This window comes from Octodon degus, unplaced genomic scaffold (assembly GCF_000260255.1).
Source record: "Octodon degus isolate 3935 unplaced genomic scaffold, OctDeg1.0 scaffold00087, whole genome shotgun sequence".
NCBI classification, from domain to species: Eukaryota; Metazoa; Chordata; class Mammalia; order Rodentia; family Octodontidae; genus Octodon; species Octodon degus.
Genome location: NW_004524663.1, coordinates 3,906,615 through 3,919,541, shown reverse-complemented (window position 1 = coordinate 3,919,541; position 12,927 = coordinate 3,906,615). Strand labels below are relative to the sequence as shown.

General features: G+C 39.3%; 1 protein-coding gene and 1 pseudogene across 1 annotated transcript in view; both read right to left on the bottom strand.

The window, feature by feature from the left end:
• The window catches only part of Apba1 (amyloid beta precursor protein binding family A member 1), a 235,413-nt gene that overhangs the window by 110,563 nt on the left and 111,923 nt on the right, over positions 1 to 12,927 (bottom strand). The gene's annotated exons all lie outside the window — the stretch shown is intronic.
• On the bottom strand, positions 3,475 to 4,517 carry LOC101574143 (annotated as a pseudogene).

The window sequence follows — 12,927 nt, the reverse complement described above, 5'->3', positions numbered from 1 at the left end:
GCATGCAAATCGATTCATGTTGAGTTCAAACACTCACTCATCTTCGGCTCAAAGCAGTCTATCCTCTGGCTTCCCCCATGGAGGAGCTTAACAAACGCAGGTTGGGGAAGATGAGTTTACTAAACAACTTGTTCTTTTCTATTAACCATATGCTCAGTGCTTCCAAAGAGATAATTAAAATCAATACTGTTTCTAAATTCAAAATAGATACACCTTCTAGCATTCCAGGACTGCGACTCATTGTTAGTTTAAAGAGAATAAAAATAATAAAACTAAAACATTAGAAATCATACAGAATTTTTAAAAACCAAGATGATGGGAAGTCAACAATGGTTATTATATTGCACATTGCTGTCTTTAAAGTAGTTGCTTGGATTACCAGATACAAGCATGTAAAGTTGGTCGGAATACACATTTTAAGCATTAACTGTTCCCTTCAACAAACCGATAAAAATTAGTAGTACCACCACCCTAGGGGGACTCCCTGTTAAAGAGAGAACTGTTTATGTTCCTTATTGTGTTGCAGGACAGAGACTTTAAAAGTTGGAATCCATCTCATTCATGTATTGGGGCTATGGTGACAGCTTTTATTTAGCTTAATACCCAGAGTTCAGTGGTAGAATCACTCTTCTAAACACAATGTATAAACATGTAAACTCTAGGAAGACTAATGCTTGAGTTAATTCCCTTCTATGTTCACCTCATTCACTCTCAACAAACGAACAGACAGGTTCCTTTTCCTGGACACTATTTTAAGTGGATGCATGAGCTACATGCTGCACCCCACAAGTACAAATGCTCACTGTACCATTTGATGTATGGTACTCTGCATATGTGCATATTCTCATGTCTAGAAGATCCAGGATGTCTCTGTCCCCCTGCAGGACTCCTTTTGCCCCTTCTCATGCAAAACTTTCCCTTCAACCCCCAGGTAACCACTATTCACATTGCTATTACCATAGATTAACTTAGTTTTGAACCTCATAAAAATGAAATCTTATACCAAACATTTCTTTGTGTCTGGCTCCATTGACAACATATTGCTTTTAAAATTCACTCATGTTGTTGCATCCACAGACACCTCAGAATTTTTTATTGCTGACTAGCACACTGCTGCATTCACGTGCTTCAGATTGTCCACCTGTTCTTAGTGGTCACGATCTGGGTCATGTGCAGATGGACCCCGGCTTGACAGCTCTTCATGGAGTTTAACACTGGGCTAGCCACACACAGGAAGTGAACTGAGAATTCTAAATTATCATCACAGATATTTTTTACAGATGGCTCTGGATACATTAGATCACAAGTTCCTGGCAAAAATAGAATATACCTTTCTCACACTGTATGATGTGTTTGAATCAGAATTAAGCATCCAATTAAAATCTATTTGGTTCACCATGGCAATAAAGAGTACCCAAGGCTGGACTGGATCCTTTATGGGCCTGTTGGATTTTCTGGTGAAAAGTACTCCATGTCTCAGCAAACAACCAGGACCCCTACACTGTCTCATGAGGGAACGTCTTTGGGCATGAGGTTGGTGCAGAGTATGTGTCACGTGCAAGAGTGTCTCTCTCATCCAGATGAGAACTTGACCCAAATTTGGATGAACCGTACACTTACAGTTCATCCAAATATATTTACCCCTATTTACCTTCGCTTCTCACAGCTCGACCAAATGATGGCTTCATTCCCACCCAGCAAGGGAAGAAACAGGTCAAGGGCATCAAGTAGGTGGGTGATGCACTGAGTGGCCGGCGGAGCCAGAACCTGGGAGGCAGGCACACCATTCCGAAGCCCTCTCATTCTCGCTGCCCTCAGATATCTTTACACACGTAGTAGGCACCAAGTATTGCATACTTGAAGAAGCTAGAAATAGATGCAGCTGGATGTCTTGTGATTATGACTCTAACACAAAATCTCTGTCCCAAAAGATCAGCACATGGACTCCAGAAATTTTCATCAGCATGCAGCGCTTGCAGGAGCTTCAATATTATACAACAAAGACTTCTCTGCTGTGTTCATAGGCACAGCTCCACCAGGGCTTCAGTGCCACACCAGTCAAAACACTTCATCATTTCTATTTTTTTCTACCTTGAAAATAAAATTATTTTGATTGTGAGATTTTGCTACTGCTCCTCAAAAAAGGCACATATTTCAGAAATAGCAGTGAACGGCAGATATATTTAGGGGAAACACACACACACACACACACACACACACACACACACACACAGAGTGATGGCCTTAGATTCTAAACATAAGTCTGTGGCTGTGAGCTTTTTCTGTGCATCTTGATTCTGTAGTAGGAACACCTGCAGAAACCTCAGCGCCCTTCAGAATTCACCGCAGCTGTGGAGGAGCGATTGCATGGAGAATAAGCTAAGGCAGCAGAATAACTTCTCATGACTCCAATATCCCACGTGTGTCCTGAGAAAACAGCCCCATAATTTAAGTATTCAAACTCAGTGAGGCTCTGCAGAAAAGAATATTCCAATCCTAGTATCTTAGTTACTTTTCTCTTTGCTGAGATGAAATATGTGACACCCAAAGTTAAAGGGGAAAGGTTTATTTAGCTCACAATGTGTAGAGGTCTCAGTCCATGACCAGCTGGTTCCAAGGCTGGGTGGTGGGGCAGAGGGGCATCACAGAGGAGAAACACTTCCTGGCACACATGAGACAGTCCAGCAAGGGGCGTTCGCAGCTTCTTTCTGCCCCTGTTATATTCTCTCTCTGGGCTACCAGGCTTAGGGCGGTACTAAATCCATCAGTGAACTGATTTTGTAATCACATACTCCTTTTTTAATGAACAGAATATATTTATTGAAGGAAGAAAAGCTCCTGTTTAAAAGAGGGACAGGAGGGGGCCCCCGAGCAGGTGGTCCCCCATCATGCACTCTTAATCCCAGCGTCACACATTCTAGACTCAGCCACCTCTGAAAAATCCCACCTATGGCCTCCTGAGGCTTTGAGGGACTATCTAGACTCAGGACATAACACTTAGAAAGCCACTGTGCTTGGAAACAGTCTAAGTTTCTTTCTAGCATAGTGGATAATTGAATCACACACATAAGTTTTGTTTTGTTTTGGTTTTGAAAAGTTAAAAATTCCTTAATTTTTTATTCCTGGTACCACTACCACAATTTACAGGGCAATATACCTGATGTAATGAAAAGAAAGAAAAAGACAAAGCTACAACAGATAAAAGACCTCAGGAATGTACATCTAATTGACACTACATTGCATTAATCAATAGCTGCACTTTTTGCAAACTGTGGCTATGACAGTCCTGAACCAGAAGGGTTTCCTGTTTAAGCTGCAGTAACTTTTCTGACTATGGATCATCGTTCCTTCTGTGGCAGATTTTTACAGTTCCTCTAATGCATTTGGGATGACTGTCTCAAAGTAACCTGCAGCTTTCCTGATAACTCCTCGCTCTCTCTCCTGCTAAGAACTGCAGCCCTTTTCTGCTGTTTTTTAAAACCTTCTGATACCATATCCACCACTTCCACCACCAGATCCATAACCACCACCATAGGGACTGCCAGAGCTTCTTCTACCAAAACTGCCCCCTTCATGGGTCCACAATTTGACTGCTGCTGTCCACAGTAATTTCCAAAATCATTATAGTTCCCACCACCACCATAGTTACCACCACTAAAATTTCCTCCTTCATTGTAAATATCATATCCTCCTCTACCACCACCATATCCACCACCTTGGTTTCCATATCCTGGTCCACCACCACCATACCCTCCTCTACTACTATAACCAGGACCACCACCATAGTTTCCACCATCACCTCCAAATCCATTATATCCACCATCGCCTCCACCACTGTAACCTCTTCTTCCACCAAAGTTTCCATCATAGCCACAATTCCCTCCACCACCTCCAAAGTTTCCTCCACGACCCATAAAGTTGCCAGATCCACCTCCACGGCCTCTTTGTGATCCACCAGACTGCATCTCTTGTTTAGAAAGGGCCTTTTTTACTTCACAATTATGACCATTAATAGTGCGATATTTCTGAACAACAATTTTATCAACTGTGTCGTGATCATCAAAAGTTACAAAAGCAAATCCTCTCTTTTTCCCACTGTGTCTGTCTTCCATAACTTCTATGGTTTCAATCTAGCCATATTTTTCAAAGTAGTCTCTCAAATTATATTCTTCTATACCTTCTTTAATACCACCAACAAAAATTTTCTTCACTGTTAGATGGGCACCAGGCTTTACTGGCTCCTCTCTAGAAACAGCTCTCTTTGGTTCCACTACACGCCCACCAACTTTGTGTGGTCGAGCACACATTGCTGCATCCACCTCTTCAACACAAGAGTAAGTCACAAAACCAAAGCCTCTGGAGCGTTCTGTTTGAGGATCTCTCATTACCACACAATCTGTGAGTGTGCCCCATTTCTCAAAGTGTTCTCTTAAACTATCATTGGTAGTTTCAAAACTCAGACCACCAATAAACAGCTTCCTCAATTGCTCTGGCTCCTTTGGATCATGGCCCTCCATTTTGAGACCGGACTCGCGTTTTCCCATGTACATAAGTTTTAATAACAAGTGTCGAGTCATTTTCCAATGCGAGGGAGGAACTGAGTCTTACTACTAGTCTATTTCACTGAGATTCTAAACCACCTTGAGACTGCAGGAACAGTGGTGGTGTAGCACGACACACGTCTCCATCCTCCCTTACAACTCACTGAACTGTGTGAACACTGGGGCAGGGTCTACTTAAAGTATCACCTGTCTTTCCCAAAGGCATGTTTTCTGTATTACTAACATTTTCACCAACACTCATTAAACATATACCTAATGCCTGGAAAAATTATATCATAGAGTTGTGCGTTCATTTGCTAAATCATTAGCAACCCTTAAAAATGGAACATCTCAATGCACACAGAGAGACAAGCATCTCTCCTTAGATAGTGATGCCCTTAGGAGTAAGAATAGTAGGACAGTCTATCAAACACACACACACACACACACACACACACACACTATCAATTTAATAAGATATTAAATTTTTTAGTGTCTTTCTGTAACTCAATTTTCTAGAAATAAGTACCTTACTAAAGTAGACTTTTAGAATTGAGAAAAGATACTTCATTCTTTTAACTCTTGTTTGTTTTGTGGATTGGGGATCCTACCCAGGGACGTCACACTGACCTACATGCCTGCCCCCTTTTAAATTCTGAGACAGGGCTTTGCTGATTTGATCAAGTGGGGGCTGACCTTGCGGCCCTCTTGCTCAGCCTCCTGAATCACTCGGGTTATAAGTGTGCCACTGCACCTTGCTTAAATAGGTTTTTTTTTTTTCCAGTACTGGGAATCGAACTTGGGGCCTTGTGCTTGCCAGGCAGGCGCTTATGCTGTTGAGCTATATCCCCAGCCCTTAAACAACTTTTGATGCATATTCGTCTGCTTTTCTGTTTAGAGAATCAGCAGGTCCTCTCTTCTCACTTATCTACTGTGGCTTCAGTGTTATCCACATAAACTATATAAACTAGTTATACAATCAGTGTACTGTCTACTCGGCTCTCACATTTTATGATCTGAGGTGCCAAGAATATATGCTCAGTGGCATAATCCCCTACTGGCAAGTACAAAGTCCTGAGTTCGATCCCTCGTACAAAAAAAATTATGATTTAGGCACCTGTTTTAACTTAAGCTTAAAACTAAGGAACTCAAAATGAGGAAACAGTTTGGTTACAAAAACAAAGGGAAAAGACCACACAAAACAAAGCACTTTCATATTTATGGCCCAACATGAATTGCTACTTGCGTCTCCATCAGCAAAGTATGAGCTAATTCTCCGATTGGGGATTCACAGGAAAAGAATGGAGTCTTTTATAGGAAGCCTACAGCACAGCAGTTACAGAAGCATAACCAAGAGATCCACTGCTCGGGCTGACGTGCTCCTCCCTTTACATCAAGTGGAAAACACTGCATCAACTCAAATAAAATGGGACCTGCAACACAGTGAGGTCTCTGGTCAGCCAGAACAAGCTTTGGCATTTTCTTCTTTGTTCGGGCCACACCTTGGAGTCCGAAGTCTTGGGCAGGTATACCCAAGAAGCTGGACACAGAAGCCAAGGTTGGACTGTCCTCCGAGTTTACACAAATTTAGCTGAGGACAACTTCCCCTGGGAGCAGGTTTCTAATGCCCAGGGCTAAGTTGTGACCAAGTACAGCTGTAGCTTATTACTCTTTGCAAAAGGACTCTGGCATTCTTTGAAAAGTCTGTACACTGTATCTATTCCCTAGAGACAGAATGATGCTCACCCTCAATGGTTGGTTTAGCTCTTCAATTACTCTGTAAAATTAAGTGTGACAGATTGCTTTATTCTTTTTGTGTTAGCTAGAAACACCCAAGGGATATATAATTTGATGATCACAGACTTAGCTTAAGAGAAATAAGGAAGGTTTTAGGAGACACACTGATCTCCAACGTGCAAAGGAAGAGCGTAGAAGAAAATTAGCAAACATCAACTAAAATGTTCTCAAGGGCAGAGATTCACGGTCATAAATGGAATCATTTTAAGCTTGAAGAAGGTGACCTGTGGGAGACTGCGCACCACTTCAGGGATCACTGTGTTTCATCAGCCTAAAAATGGAGCTGTCTGTAGAATTTCTAGGTCAACAAAAGATGCAAAAGAGACGCTAAAATCTAACAGAGGAAGAGGCTAGCATGACTCATTTCTAAAAGGCTAAGAATGCTATAGATTTATAAATTAGGAGGATACATACCAAACCTAAAATACTGGAACCATATTAATAAACAGTGTTATTCACACAACATGAAAAGAAGTGAGACAAGTAAGTGTCTAAGTAAAATTCCTACAATCACAGTGATGAATTCTACACTCACTCAACTCCATAAAGGGTATCTGTCCAAGTATCCTCCACCCATGACAAAGCACACCACTTGGTAAATGTATTCAGTACGTAAATAAAATCTTAACTGCATCCAAAAGTAAGGTATTTAAACCATTTTTCAACATATTCAGAGAAGTACTCAGGTCTCTCCTAGAGGTGAACTTCTGAGGACCAGGGATAACCCCCAAATTGGTCACAGAATCTGCAAATCTAATTTTAGGCAAGAACCTCTTCCTCTTCTTCATCTTCTTCTATCTCCTGCTGTCCTATCATCTCCAAATCAGCAGTGTTTACCACCCTAAAAATGACTACTTGGGATTACATTCATGGATAATGCTTTTCTCTGCTTTGATTGCCTCTCTATTATTTGTGAGTGGCCAAGAGATCAGAGATGGGTCACAGCTGCTTGGGTCTGATGGTGTCAGACAGTGTGGTCACACAGAAGTTTCCAATCAGAGCCAGCTGCCGCAGAGGGTTTTCATTTGGTTTTTGCCTTCCTCGGTGTGTTCTCCCCTGCTTGTGGCAGGCTGTGATGCTCCAGGTCATCTGCTCCTGTACCTTGTGCTTCCGGAGGGGCCTAATTCACGTGCTGTTTTCATCATCAGTGGTGTATGTTGTGCTTGGAATGCATACTGCCTAAGTGTTGGGGCAGAGAGGTCTGGTCAGAACATCAAGTTCATACCTACTCTTGTTAAGTCTCCCACACTCTTGGTCTCTCCACCCCCAGTCCCCGCCTTGATCTTCTTAAGGTATCATTTTTTTTTTTTTCCTGAGGAAAGTGTGCTTAACTTTCCTATTGTTATTATGGCTTCTGTCCATTTCTCCTTGCCATTGTATTAAATTTTGTTTTCCTTACTTAGGAGGTTCAGGCTCATGGTCTTTATAGCTCTCTGATGTATGTATTACTCCTAGAAAAGACTTTTTGTATTAAAGTTTAATTTGCATGTTAGAAATATAGCTGTGTTGCCCTTCTTTTTAAGATATCTTCCTAGATTAATTTTTTTCTATTGCCTAACTTGCTATCATTCTGTTTTGTAAGTCTTTTGTAATTAGTAGAATACTTGTCTTCTAACATGTTAAAATACTGTATATGTTAAAAATGTATGTTTATAATGTGATAATTAACTTAACTGAACTTAGTCCTTCCATCATTTTTCTCTTTACCATGCCTTTTCTGTGTTTTTTCTTTTTCCTACTTTATTTTAGATTAGGGGGCCTGCCCCTTAGCTCAGTTCTTTAAGTGGCTGCTTCAACAAAGCAGTCAGGCTCAGGTTGCTGTGGTTCAATCCCCACAACACAAACCAGCCTGTCATGCCTTGAAGGCATTCAGAGCAAAAAAAACAAACAAACAAAAAAACAAAACACCAAAAAACCACTTTTTCCATTTGGGGCTGGTGAGATGGCTCAGTGGTCTAAAGCACCTACTTAGAACAAGCTTCGCAAAAAAGGACAGGGACCTCAGTTCAATCCCCCAGCACCACATGCCAGCCAGCCCCGCCCCCTGGTGGACTGAGCTGGCCACACACACACACACACACACACACATAAATAAAAATTATTTTAGATTAAATAACTTCTGAATTCTTATTTACTAATCAATTGATATAAAAACGAGACATAATTTCTATCATTTTGTGACTACCTTAAATTTTTAACACTGACTCTAAGTTAATTGACGTTATTGTTCTCCTCCTGAATAAAACAATGAATTTAGACTGCATTAATCCCAGTTACCACCTAGCATCTTCCATGGTTGTTATCTAGTGTTCTAAATCCGTCTTAGATTAGCCTCTGCCCTCTAAGTCATTATTATCATTGCTAACTAATTTTCATTAAAATGGAACTATTTATTTATCACTTCCTTTCTCTTTACTGTTCATTACCAAAACCCACTCCAATATTCTGGGTTTTCTCTCATTCTCCCAGAAATATTTTGTCAGAAATTCTTTAGAGAGTATTTTAAAAAACCAAAATAACATGTCTTTATTTGTAGTCTCCTCCTCTAGTGGTTGCATTCTTTCTGGGGGTGGAGGTGGTGCTAATGTGTAACAATTAATCACATCAAGTGCATATATCCAAGGACTTTAGCTTAATGCGTTGTGTGTGTGTGTGTGTGTGTGTGTGTGCGTGCACACATGTGTGTGTGTATGCATACAAGTCCGACTAGATCAACTTGTCATAGTTCTACCCCATCAAAGAGATTTCTCATGCCCCTTATCACTGTTCAGTAATTGGGCCTATTTTTATTTATTTATTTATTTTTCCATAATTTTATTGAGAAACAAATAGCAATGAGATAGTTTCAATCCAAATTGGTGGGACAGTTTGAATAGTTAACACACTGCATACATTCTTCCTAGTGGTTAATTGCTGTACAAGATGCGGACATGATATCCTATTTACAAACACTATTACAACAAATCCCTCTATTCATTAAGAGAATGTAACTATATATCTATCCTAACCACTTTGAATACACAGATACAAAATGGACATTCATCTGCATCCCCTTTTTTTGTTTAGTTCTGTTATTTGAATATTATAGTTGTGTTAACTCAGCAAAATACTCTAAGAGTCCAGTAGTCCATAATAGTATTGGGTCTTCCACTTCACTGGCAATGTCAGAAACTGTTGACCTGAGTCCCCCACAGCTCAACATAACACCATGGCTTTACTTCTTATACTTCGTTTTTATACTTTTCTTCTGGATGGTTAAGAACAAGATAAAGCAGGACCTATGCAACAAGAGTTGTAGCTTTTGGGTCTGATAAGGTCAGTGAAATCCCCTCAGGATTTATCCTGAGATTCTGTACCTCAGATTGTAGATCCTTTGTCAGTGTCAGCCATGTGGATGAGTCACGGCCATTGCTTGGCCAATGTGCTCTCTGTGAAAGCCTGAGAGAATATTTTCTCTCCATGTGACTGTCCTTAGGCACACTCTACATCATCGATCACTTTCCTCTTTGGCCCCATAATCTCCTTGATCAGAAAATTTGGGACACTACTGAGTTACATGACATTACAGTACAAGTTCTCATACGTCCTGAGTCTTAATTGACCTTGGAAGGCTAGGGCCAAAATGTTGGCTTTCCTTGCGGCCCTCCTTTTGGGCCTATTTTTTGAATTTCATATAAATGAAATCATACAAGAAGTACTCTTTCTTCGTCTGGCTTATTTCACTCAACAAAATGTTTTCAAAATGACTGTTTTATTTAATTTAAAGACAATAATAAAAAAACAACAAAGATGATATAGAACTTCAAAACAAATGATAGGAAATTAACAAGGGTTATTATATTACATATTGTTATCTTCAAAATAGTTGCTTAGATTACCAGATACAGGCAGGTAAGATTGCTCAAACAATATAAACACAAACTCCTCCTTTCAATGAACTAATAAAAATTAGTAGTACAATTATTTTGGCATATATAATATATAATACATATATAGCAATACACACCCCTTCCTTTTCTTCTTTTCCCTAACCCACTTATTCTTTCCTTTTTTGAGCAATTTTTTTCCCTTTCACAATGTCTATTGTACCTTTTGGATCTTATTTATTCTTTCAGTTGTTTACAGTAGGGAGACCACATGATGTTTACATATGTGAGATTAATTTATTTTACTTATGATTATGATATCTAGTTTTACCCATTTACCTATAAAAGCCACAAGTTTATCTTTCTTTATAGATGAATAACACTCCACTGTGTAAAAAACCCACATCTTTTGTATCCATTCCTCAGTTGGTAGATATGTGGGTTGTTTCCAGGACTTAGTATGACTAATTATGCTGCTATAAACGTAGATGCACATATATCATTGTGGTATGATGATTTTAATTCTTCTGGGAAAATATCCAGAAGGGGAATAGCTGGGTTGAATGAGACCTCTAACACTAGCTAATTGAGGAATCTCCACACTGATTTCCACAATGGCTATACCGGTCTACAATCCCATCAACAGTGGAGAAGGGCTTTTTTCCCCCACACTCCCACCCAGCATTTTTTATTGGCTGATTTCTTGACAATAGCCATTCTTTCTGGGGTGAGATGGAATCTCATTGTTTTATAATTTCCATTTCTTGGACAACCAAAGACACTGAAGATTTTTTTTATATATTTATTTGCTATTTGTATTTCTTCATTTATGAAGTGTATCAGATGCCCATTTTTGGGTTGGCTCTTTGATTTTGGGAGTCTAATTTTTAAAAAATTCTTTATATATGTACTAGCTAGATATCCTTTGTCTAAGAGACTGTTGGCTAAAATGTTTTTCCAATATTTGTGGATTTCTTCTAACCTTGTTGGTGATTTTTTTAACATGCAGAAACTTTTCAAAAAGATGAGATTCCAATTATTGATTCTTTGAACCATTTTCTGTGCAGTTTGATTTTTGTTCATGAACTCTCTACCTTACCCCTATGTCTCTAAAGATTTCTACCTACTATCTCTTCCAGAAGATTTAGTATTTCAATTTTAATATTTAAATGTCTGACTCATTTTGACTGTAGTTTTGTGCATAGTGATAGGCTTATGTCTATGAGCATGTGTTTATTTTAAGCCTTTGGCATGTGGAAAGCCAGTTTTGCCAGTACCATTTATTAAAAAGACTATCTTTCTTCCAGTGACCATGTTTTACCCTTTTGTCAAAGATAAAGTGACTGAGTGTGTTTGTAGTTGTGTCTGCATCTTCTAATATATTCCATTGATCATCAGGTCTGTCTTTTGCCAGTGCCATGCTGATTTTATCACAGTAGCTTTGTAGTATAATTTGAAGTCAGGGATTATGATGCCTCCTGCCTATCCTTTGTTATCCAGGACTGTTTTTGCTATTCTAGTTCTCTTCTGCGCATTCAAAGTGATATGCAGGAAATTAAAACCTCAATCACAAGCTGGCAAAACCATTTGAATGAAAGTGAAAATAAACTTTCAGACCTCAAAGTTGCAGCTAGTGAAAAAGTAAGAAAAGGTCTCTTAAAAACAACCAGGATGGAGGAAAAAAATAATTCAACATCTGCAAGATGATACAAAGATGAACAACATGAAACTTATAGGCATCAATGAGAAAGGAGTCAATAGAAATGATATAAAAAGAATATGGATGGAAGTAATAGCAGGATCCCCCCCAAATATGGGGAAACAATTGACATTCAGGTAACAAAAGCATATAAAACTCCAAATAACATCAACCCAATTAAAAACACAACCAGACATATAACAATCAAGATCCCAGAAATTCAGCACAGGAACAGTATACTAAAAGCCACTAAAGAAAAGAAACAGATCACGTTTAAAGGAAAACCCATCAGGATACCAGCAGATTTCTTTTCACAAACCATGAAGTCAAGAAGAGCATGGTGCAAAGTACTACAAGTCTTGCAAGAAAACAAATTCCATCCCAGACTGATATACTCTGCAAAACTCTCTTTCAAGTATAATGGAGAAGTGAAATAATTCCATGACAAAGAACAACTAAAGAATTTCATGATGACAAAGCCAACCCTACACAGATTACTAAAAGATCTTCTAGAGAGGGAGCAAAATGACCACAACTCCATGAATGAGAATCAAAAGAACCCACCAAATAGGGCAAACAATTAAACACAGGAGAATAAGAGGTATACAAAAGCAGTCTTTGAGTTGTTCTTTTGTATACAGCAACAAAATATTTCCATAAACATACTCTACAAATGGACTTCTCCTGCACCCTATGGGTCACGATTCTATCTGGGTCTACAAGGTGGATATCAAGGAAATAGTAGTAGCTCAGTCCCACAAGTGACACCTGGATACCAGTAAGCATCATGAACACTGTCCAGGTCCACGACATACTAGAACTTTGTGCAATATCCTACCCTCAAACTGTTAGAGGTGCTGGTCATTTATTTGCCATTCCAGTATTTATCTTACATTTTATTCTTCAGTATTTATCTTTTTTTTAATTTCTTTTTTTTATCAAGTATTTATTTATTTATTTATTGTGTGTGTGTGGCCAGCTCAGCCCACCAGGGGGCGGGGCGAGCTGGCATGTGGTGTTGGGG